Source organism: Epinephelus fuscoguttatus, linkage group LG21 (assembly GCF_011397635.1).
Source record: "Epinephelus fuscoguttatus linkage group LG21, E.fuscoguttatus.final_Chr_v1".
In the NCBI taxonomy this organism is placed as follows: domain Eukaryota; kingdom Metazoa; phylum Chordata; class Actinopteri; order Perciformes; family Serranidae; genus Epinephelus; species Epinephelus fuscoguttatus.
The window spans coordinates 31,283,561-31,294,474 of NC_064772.1; the positions used below are offsets into that span (position 1 = coordinate 31,283,561).

The 10,914-nt window shown below is 40.0% G+C and overlaps 3 non-coding genes across 3 annotated transcripts; 1 reads left to right on the top strand and 2 right to left on the bottom strand.

Moving 5' to 3' along the window:
• The first annotated feature begins 3,718 nt into the window (after positions 1 to 3,718).
• Positions 3,719 to 3,790, top strand: trnaw-cca (transfer RNA tryptophan (anticodon CCA)). The gene has a single exon. It is a non-coding gene; the product is annotated as a tRNA-Trp (tRNA).
• Positions 3,791 to 4,622: 832 nt separating this feature from the next.
• trnaw-cca (transfer RNA tryptophan (anticodon CCA)) lies at positions 4,623 to 4,694 on the bottom strand. Its single transcript has one exon. It is a non-coding gene; the product is annotated as a tRNA-Trp (tRNA).
• Positions 4,695 to 6,474: 1,780 nt separating this feature from the next.
• On the bottom strand, positions 6,475 to 6,546 carry trnaw-cca (transfer RNA tryptophan (anticodon CCA)). Its single transcript has one exon. It is a non-coding gene; the product is annotated as a tRNA-Trp (tRNA).
• Between the last annotated feature and the right edge of the window lie 4,368 nt (positions 6,547 to 10,914).

Below are 10,914 nucleotides of genomic sequence, written 5' to 3' on the forward strand. Positions count from 1 at the left end.
CCTAAACTGCATTTTACTTGGTGTAATTTTGGTAACAAGCACAGTATAACTCAAGCTAACATTAGCAGCTAACGTTAACGTTAGCTTACTGTTCAACAGCCCTGCTGATCAAAATGGGAAGCTTACTGTATCTGGATTTTCTTAGAGATATGATTTAGCTGGTGGTTTCTACACATGTTGAATTTAACTGACTGATAAACAGTTTGATGAGATAGTTTAAATTAAACTGGTAATGGATACTTACCAAAGAGTCCGACAGCACCCCAGGCAAAGCAGCCTCCATCTTCCTCCCCTTTGTCTGTCTCAGAGTAAAGCACACGTAAAGGGCGACCCCTTCCCGCCTCTTAAAGAGTAACTAAACCCTAAAACCATTTTTTTCAGCTGATAATCATTGTTTCTGGTTGTATAGTAGTGTTACCGACTGATCCTGCTCAAAATCTTGACAGTTTAGTGCAAACTGTTGAAAATCTACATTTTATTTTAAAAATGTGGTATGAAGTGTCCTCTACAGCTTGAAACCTGGTTACTACATTTGAATTCACATTACATTACATTGGAGGCGAATGATTCTTTTTCGAGGCGAATGACGTCACTAACCGTCCACTAAAGCCTGCCCTCCCCCCTTTACTCCGTCCCTTACTATAAAACCATTCTGTCCACAGAGAGAGCCAAGCCTCGGGGGTGTATGTGCGGCCGGGCCGTGAGGGAAGGAGGGGTGGATGGATATGGCAAGCCGTTTTAACATTTCTTTGCTAGACTGGCTATTCATTACTGATATCTGCAACATAATTTTGCCTAGTCAAAACTCTAATTACAGATATCTGTAATTCAGTTTTGACTAGTAAGATTCAAACTGTTTTTGCCATTCATGTGTATGGGGTTTGTCATTATAGATATCTCCAATGTAGTTGCGGATATCTGCAATTCTTATTGTGGATATCTGCAACTGAATTGTGGATATCTGTAATTCCAGTTTCAATCAATCAATTGAAGATATCTACATGGTCCTTTCTAGATATCTTGAATTGAGTTTCAGATAGTCAGAATGACGTTGTAGATATCTGTAACTGAATTATGACTAGTCAAAATGATGTTATAGATATCCGCAACTGAATTATGACTAGTTAAAATGACGTTATAGATATCCGCAACTGAATTATGACTAGTCAAAATGACGTTGTAGATATCCGCAACTGAATTATGACTAGTGAAAATGACGTTACAGATATCCGCAACTGAATTATGACTAGTTAAAATGACGTTATAGATATCCGCAATTGAATTATGACTAGTCAAAATGACGTTGTAGATATCTGCAACTGAATTATGACTAGTCAAAATGACGTTGTAGATATCTGTAACTGAATTATGACTAGTGAAAATGACGTTGTAGATATCTACAACGTCATTTTCACTAGTCAAAATGACGTTGTAGATATCCGCAACTGAATTATGACTATTCAAAATGACGTTGTAGATATCTACAACTGAATTATGAATAGTCCAAATGAAGTTGTAGATATCTCAAACTGGAATTATAGATAGTCATAATGTAATTGTAGATATCTATAATGACAAACCCCATACACATGAATGGCAAAAATAGTTTGAATCTTACTAGTCAAAACTGAATTACAGATATCTGTAACTGTAGTTTGTAGTCAGAATGACGTCACAGATATCTGTAATTCAGTTTTGACTCGTCAGAATGATGTCATAGATATCTGTAATTCAGTTTTGACTAGTCAGAATGACGTTTGCCATACGGCTTGCCATAGGATGGATGGATGGATGGATGGATGGATGCGGTGGGCTTCTGCGTGGTGAGGCCAGGCTCTCAGAGAGGGAGAAATAGAACCAGCCGCCTTGCCTTCTGCCCGTGTGACACAGTTAGGAGCGGTTTTCCAAGCCACCATCGGCACAAGGAAAATAAGTCGAAGTGTGGAGGAGGGGGACCTCTCTCCCCGCAGCGAGGGACAATCTTCACTCCGCCCCCTTCCTCAGCCGCTCGCCTGTCTACTACTGCAGAAGCGTATTGCATTCACTTGACAAATAAAAAAAAGCCCTGTTTTTCTGAGTAATTTTTTCTGTTTTTCTGAGTAATATTTTCTGTTTTTCTGAGTAATTTTCCCCTGTTTTTCTGAGTAATTTTTCCCCTGTTTTTCTGAGTAATTTTCCCCTGTTTTTCTGAGTAATTTTTCCCCTGTTTTTCTGAGTAATATTTTCTGTTTTTCTGAGTATTTTTTCCCTGTTTTTCTGAGTAATATTTTCTGTTTTTCTGAGTAATTTCCCCCGTTTTTCTGAGTAATATTTTCTGTTTTTCTGAGTAATTTTTCTCCTGTTTTTCTGAGCAATATTTTCTGTTTTCTGAGTATTTTTTCCCCTGTTTTTCTGAGTAATATTTTCTGTTTTTCTGAGCAATATTTTCTGTTTTTCTGAGTAATTTTTCCCCTGTTGTTCTGAGTAATATTTTCTGTTTTTCTGAGTAATTTTCCCCCTGTTTTTCATTGTAATTTTTTTTCTGTATATCGTGGTAATTTTTTTTCCTGAATGAGGAGACGAGATACTTCAAAATCTCGCGAGAAGCTCCCACCTGGCACCTGCAAGTGACCGGTGCCTGCGTGAAGTCGATAAACTAATGATAACACCATAGCTGTGTTGGAAACCGTTCACTCACTCACTCACTCACTCACTATTCCCTATTTCGTATTTACTATATAGTGCACTACATGGGGAACAACTGAACGAGATTTCGGACACTAACTGAAATGTTTTCTTCTTCTTCTCCTATGGCAAAAGACGACAGCATTGCATTGTGGTATACAGGAGTAAAATGTAGGGTACATCGTTTGTTCACTCACATTTGCTGTGCAATGTGGATATTTTATAGTTCACTATATAGTGAATGAAATTAACCGCGGAGAATTCGAGCAACACTACAAAATGGCGAACACACTATATAGTGCACTATAACCGTGATAGGGAGCGATTTCGAACACAGCTCCTCTGTAGGACTTAAAGACAAGAGTATTTTCCAGTGTCTCAAACCCAAAACAAGTAGTACTGGATTAAACTAAACAAGCGGGTCATGTCTGCTTCCATTATATCGAGCTTTCAAGAAAGGAACGAAAGTGTCTGTTGTTCTATTGCTCTCTAAACTTAGAAAAAATACTCAGAAAAACAGAAAAAATTACCCCGGAAAACAAAAAAATACCGCGAAAAACAGAAAACTTACACCGAAAAGTGAAAAAATTACTCAATAAAACAGATTTTTTTTTTTTTAAATTTGTCAAGTGAATGCAAAAAGAAGCTCTATCTACAACTGTTAAAAGAAACTGCGTCATGCGCACATGCGCTTTGGTAACGCAGCATGCACCACCACCACACAGCGCTCGCGGTGAGCTCGCGAGCCAGCTGTGGTGGCGACAGCTGTCCATGGTGCTGACGCAGCTCTAAATGACTGAGAACATGTCGTTTATCAGGAGGAAGATGAAACTGTGTGTTCATAACATATGGTAGAGTTCACTTATACACGAGGGACGGAGGAGGGAAGGAGGGGGAGAGTGCTGAGAGAGTGTCACATATGTCGTGTACTCACTATGGTTATTTTATTTGACATATAAAGCTCCAAACGGTGATACTCAGTCAAGCAAAATGCGACAGCCAACCAGATTATTAAAATATTATGATTTATATTTATTCTAGTATTAGTATGTAGGACCTCGTGGCGCAACGGTAGCGCGTCTGACTCCAGATCAGAAGGTTGCGTGTTCAAATCACGTCGGGGTCATACCTTTTTAATACTCTCACTAAGACTGTCATCAGTGCTCTCATTGGAAATGTTAATTACATATACAAAGTGTGGAACATGAACACTCGTAAGAGGTGTAAATATAGCAATACAGGCACTGCAGATGCAGTCAGTCCGTGGAGTTGCAGATTGAGCCACCTTGGAGCTCCACCTGTGTTCACAAATGGTGCCAGTTACTATCGACCAGTGGTCTTTAAGAGCAAGCTACAATCTCAAGGCACACCTGTATTTATATCTGTGCACAACAGCTCCTATAACGTGTGTTACCATCACTCTTATCACGGCATGAGACAATAAAAATAAGGAAAAATAAGAGGTAGCTTCTGTGATTCAGTCTACTGACAGTTTTCTTTCTCTTTCGGTGGTAGGTGGTCTTCAGTGTGTACAGTAAAGCGACCCATTGTCCCACTCACCTTCCTCCTTTTGACTATCATCATCCCTCACACTGGCTGCCAATCAGGGCTTTTGATGTGTCACACACTCATAATTCCTACGTGTGAACAGCGACACATAGGTTCCCCATGAAGTTATTACCTTGCAGGAACAAGTAACTATACTGTGGGAGCACACATTATCTTACGTGTACAAGTTTGTCTATTAACTTGTGCTCGTGCAAACAAGATAACACCCAAAATACAAAATATTAGTGATTGGGACTTGGGCTCCGTCCTCAACTGAACAAGGCATTGGACATAACTGAGTTACATGGTTACCAAGTGTCGTGTGTCCCAGGAATGAGTCCCAAAACCTGCAGATGAATTAACATTTTATCACTCATGATTCCCTTCTGAGTGTGAAGTGTGAAAACCTTTGACCCTGACGTGATTTGAACACGCAACCTTCTGATCTGGAGTCAGACGCGCTACCGTTGCGCCACAAGGTCACACAGGGAGTGACACAAGGTCTCCTGGGAAACTGAAAGCTGTGAGAGGAGAACAGCTCAACACACAGCTCTTTGTGACTTGATGAAGTCTTTCTGTGAACTATGTTGAGACTAAAATCTAAAACCACAAATGTAGCACCGTTCAGGCAGAGCTGGATTCATCCAGTAGAAAAAAATGTAGCTGAAGCCTACATATAATTCTGCTGTTCATATGCAGCAATCAAATCACAACCAAAGCTACTGGGATATAATGGGCAACTTGAAGACACTATTAATGGTTTGGACCACAGGGCCCAGCACAGCGTTGGTCGTAAATGATTGAGCGTCTGTCTAATCATTATAAAACCTGTTAAGAATCTTTAATGTTGATGTCGTTCTGTCAAAAATCGTCATCATTAGCAGTTCTGAACTTCAATGGTCCTGGTTTGAACCCAGAACAGCCGCTTGCAGCTATATTAAGGGATTCAAGCCCCAGTGGCTGAAACTTGACTGATTTTTCTTCTGCAATATTTCCACAAAGTCCTAAAATATGACACCAATTGGCCAGATGATGGGATCAAATGTTCAGTTTTGTAAAGGCCACACCCCTTACAGCATCAGTCGGACTGACTTGAAATTCGACGCACAAGTGCAGCTCAATGTGCTCTACGAAAACCATTTATAGTAATACCCAGATAACAGATTCCAAGATGGCACTTATTGGGTTTTTATGTGTGAAAAAAAGTTATTATCTGTAAGCACAAGTTAATTATCTTGTTGGAGCAAATTATCATATTATGTGCACAAGTTGGCGTGTTACCTTGTGCTTGTGCAAACAAGATAACAACTGTTTTCATTGTCTTGTCAAGCACTTTGTAACATCTGTTTTGAAAAGTGCTGTATAAATTATTACATCATCATTATATATTACCCCAGATGCTAAACTATTCTTTAATCTGTTCTGCTTTTCACCCTGACAAAACGCATCAAGAACTTTGAATCAACTGAAAACAGTGGTGTGTTGAACGCCCTCTAAGTACAGTGAGATTTATTGGGGCTTTATTGGCCTGGGAGCATACGTGGCTTAAGCAAATGTGAAATATGAACAAAAAACACACTGTACAATGAGTCAAGATCTTTATTTATATACATGTCACTGCTGGCACTACATGGCACTTTTCCCAGCCGCTGCTTACAGCTTTAAATTTGGGTGACTCAGGTACCTCCCTCTGGGAAAGAGTGGCGCTTGAACCCACGATTACTTTTAACATTCATGATTTTATTTTCTTATCTGTTGCATTTTTAATTTTAATGTATGTTGATGCTTCATGTAGAGTTCACTGAATTTGTGTAAAATCATCTCTTTAGTCTTCATTTTGATGAATACTCAAATAAACTCAATGAGCCACAGCTGATTTTACTTCAACATATATTTAAAACCACACAAATCAGATCTGAGAAGCTCTCGGTGCAGCACGTACATGGACAAAGACATGGACCAAAAAGTTAGATTAACAGGACAATGATTCAGTCTGACGGTGGCGTGTTTCACACTTCATACAGATGTGTCTAACATTGGTGTCTAAATGCAGTTGCATAGCATGTTGCAACAAACCCTTTCTGATACTAGAATATTTATAATTTCCGCAGGTTTTGAGTCTGTGTCAGACTGTAATTTGTGTTGTGTTGTATATGACAGGCTGTTAGTGTACCCAACAGTTTGTCAGATGAGCTCCAGAGGCTGAAGGGGACCTACATAGTTATTGTGACACAATTAATGAGTGTGAAGTGTGAAAACCTTTGACCCTGACGTGATTTGAACACGCAGCCTTCTGATCTGGAGTCAGACGCGCTACCGTTGCGCCACAAGGTCACACAGGGAGTGACACAAGGTCTCCTGGGAAACTGAAAGCTGTGAGAGGAGAACAGCTCAACACACAGCTCTTTGTGACTTGATGAAGTCTTTCTGTGAACTATGTTGAGACTAAAATCTAAAACCACAAATGTAACACCGTTCAGGCAGAGCTGGATTCATCCAGCAGAAGAAAATGTAGCTGAGGCCTACATATTTAATTCTGCTGTTCATATGCAGCAATCAAATCACAACCAAAGCTACTGGGATGTGACAGGCAACCTGAATACACCATGAATGGTTTGGACCTGCATGGCCCAGCACAGAGTTGGTCATAAATGATTAAGCGTCTGTGCGATCATCATAAAACCTGTTAAAAGTCTTGATCCTTCGCAGCTTTCAACTTCAAACAGCTGATGCTGTTGTGAACCCCTGAATCACCGCTTGAGGATATATTTTGTTTTGTTGTCGGACTGTGTGGGGGATCAAAACTTGTGAGACAGAAAATGTATGCGAAACAGCAGCTGGCTACATTTGCAAATCCATGAAATCAGAGTGCTAACACCATCCTCAGTGTTCACAGTGTAAACTGGGCCCAATCCCTGCACACATGGCAATTACAGGCTCTAAACATAATCCAAGCAAAAAAGATTCCTGGAGAGACGACAAGGTGTAATACCTAAAGGAACCTGCAGATGGGGCCTTTCAGCTTTCCAAAATACTGCATGGTGCAACAGAAGAGCTTCTTGCAACACTGCAGGTTATAGGACACATAGAAATTCTAAATGCTCATATTCAAATAATGCGAAAACACCTACTTTATTATCACCTCTGGAGGTCCACTAGTTTCAACTTGACACATAAACAGATCCTTTGAGGCTTGGCAGCTTAAAGTCTTACTCCATTTTCATGTTCTGTTGCAGTAATCAAAGATTGCAGGGTGATGTTGCTCCAAGCTATTGATGCTTTATTAAAAAGTCAAGGTGCTGCAGGAAGAGCTGCTAATGGGTGTCATTAAGGGAAACTTTAATTAACCCCATTATTGGGGGAAAGCACATGCCTTAGCTCGCATCAGACTGTGATGTTGGTAGAAATTTGATTTAAGTGATGTTAGACAATATTGAGTGTTTGTTAAACCACACATCTGCAGTGTTCTGGGCTCTATGTCCTCAGTGTGCATTGGCATGAAGTGGGTTAATTAACCAACATCAAGTAATTACTGTATCCTCATGTGAAGTCTCACATGGAGCCATCTGGTGATGAATTGTGCAAGAATTAGACAAAGATGAAGACATTGATATTGGCCTTGTCATAAAGATGATTCTCAGAACGTACCATCATGATGTGACAGATACGGTTGTGTTGCAGTTTTGCAAGGTAGATAAACACTTTAAAACACTTTGAAAAAGTGCAAATATCAGCCTTAATCATGCAAGGCAGCTGTGAAAAATAAAGTGGGTGCAGCTCAAGTGGGAACTGTATATTCAGCTTAATGTTTATAGTGTATGAAATGTCTCATAATGGGTGTTGTCCTTTTACTGCTCTCTCTTTTGCAACTGGGAAAGTGGTGGTTCCTTTTCACCAAGCTCCAGTATGAAGGAGGGCTTATTCTGTGTTTTCGGTTTGACCCTGCTGTGATCTGAACACATCAAAAAAACTGCTGAACAGTTGCACCACAAAATCAAGCCTCAGTTCTTCAAACGAAGTACCTTTAATGTATGTGACTGTCAAACCTGGCGGGTGCTACAGTTTTGGGGGTCCTAAGTGGACTTGATGTGGGGGCCATCTTCATTGTAACATGTTATCATTCACATGGCACTGATGTTGTGTTCACATCCGGTGCAAATAAAACAATTCACATGAGTGTATTACATGTAAAACCAATATAAAGATGCAATTAGGCGCAAATTCCCACCAGGCAGCGTGATGGTTGATGGATGCAACACAAAATACGCAAATTAAGTATCGCAAATGAAACGAGTAGTGTGATTTTGCGTCATATGCTTATTCACGAGAGTTTAAAAATGTCAACTTCAGCAACCAATTCGCTCCACGATAGCCAGTCAGCATTGAGATCCTCAGGGGACGTATGACACCGAGGACGTACCGGCGGAAGTCCAGTTAGTTAGTTGCGTGTATGAATCCAGTCAATACAAAAAATTCTAGCATTCAAACTCGTGCAACACGAAAATTGTCATTACGTTTGATGCAAACACAACTTTTGAACTCACTATTGACGTCCAGTTTACATAAATAGTGAACATTAAAAAGACGTTTCATTCAGGCTCCTCAGTGGACGTCTTTTGAATGTTCAACAAAGACGTTAAGTTGACATCTGTTGGACGTGTCCTTGCTCAGCGGCTTGTGTATTAATTCAGGCACACATGTACAAATAAGCACGTAAAGACTAAAGTGGCACCCATTAGCAACACTATCTTTCATATAACTATTACCCACTAACAGAGGGGTGTCAAACATGGGGACCAGAACAGGCTGACCAAAGGGTCCAATCAAGCCCATTGGATGACTTAACACACCTGATAGTGATGAACTTGTGAAGGCTGAGAGATGTCAGGGTTTAGGAGCAAGTTAAACAGTGATCCTCCTGCGATCAAATCCGACTGTATGTGGCCCGTGAACTAAAATTAGTTTGACAGCCCTGTCCAAACACCATGGATGGTTCTTTTTAGGACCTTCTGCTTGATCTTTAATATTTGATGTATATTTCAGTGTTATAGTCTTATTGGAAAGGGTTGAATCACCCCTGTCGTCATGTGTAAGAATCAGCCCTTAATGATGGTTGAAGTGATCAGAAAGATTGATTTTCAGGCTGTACTGGTGACTTGATATCTCTCTTATGCCGATTGTACCAATGTTCTGTTTTAGATCAGCAGCCAACATGCAAGACACAATGGTGAACCAACCAAGGACACACACAGATTTAACGAGAGTGTTCAGGTAAACTTGCAAAGCATATCTCCCCCTGAGCGTACAGTCCACATATTCACTAATAACGTGTTCTGTAAATAAAAGGTTCAAGATACCTTCAATAAGACGTGCACAGAGAGGTGGTATTAGAAGGCGTTGGTTGAGGAAAAGGACGGACCTATAAATTACACACGTCTATGAGTGAATGAGTCAGTGTGTACGTGAGTGCTGAATACTCCAGTGGTGAGGTAAGTCTGTGATGACAGAGCGATGTCGCCTCCTCCACTCTGGAGACCATGCTGGAGCACGTCTGCCGTGGAAGTAACACCTCACTGTCAGCTGACAGCCATAACACACACACACACACACACACACACACACCAGTGCTTTGTTTACTCTCTGCACTGCTCTTCTCTCCACACAGGACAAGTCTGTTAATGTGGAGAGGAAGTTATTGGATTTTTCAACAATCTTGAAATTTGAAAATAATTAAAATTTTCTTGCAATGTGTTTATACGTTGGATGACCACAGATTTTCTCGGGTTTAGACTTCGTTATTATCCATATTTGCTGCTATACAGAATTATTTTTCAACTACACAGTGATAGATAAAAAGGTTTTGGCAAGTGACTGTTTCTTTGTCAGGATATTTTTTGAAGACTTGTTGTAATATTCATTTCAGCCACAAGAGGCTGAAGTGCACCATGAACCAAGCAGCAACCTACGGGGCTGAAAATTGAAGCTAACACACGTGCCAAAAACTGCAGTTCCTTAAATGGCCACCTGAGGCTGACTCCAGAAGTGAGTAACTCCCCATAGACTCCCATGTCAAAATTTCCAACTTTACAGCAAAAATAAACCAAAAGATGCCTGGTACAAAAAAAGTTTCTTGTCTCTACAGCTAATTTCCCCGTTCACAACAACTGTGCAGGGGTGAATTTTATAAAATATGGTCACTTCTTGTGTCAGAAGAGAAAACATTAACGGCTGAAAGTGGAACACAAGGCTTCAAAACGGGAGTTAACAAACCAGTGGCCATTCATGTTTTCTTCTAGGTGAGTTTTAATTCCTGCTGAATGTTATACTGAGAAGCTTGTGTAATATGATCAACTAATAAACATTTATAATAGTGTGTATTTGTCCATTGTTTTTATTAGACTAGTAGTAGAAGTAGTAGTACTGTACTGCAGTCACAATGCTGCTTTAGTTACCAACTTACAGCTTAAGAACTCACCAAAAGAGGTAAGGAGGTGTGTTTTCTCTTCTTGGTCTTAATAAAACTCACCTGGAAGAACATGAACGCTCTTAGTCCTGATTAGAACATGGGGTAGTCGTGCTCCTCAGCCTTGTGTGGCCAAAATAAGTATTACAACAATAAACAATAATAAAAATGATCCTGACAAGAAAAATATTCTCCTGTCCAAACTTTTCTCACTCTTGTTCACAGATTATTAAAAAAAA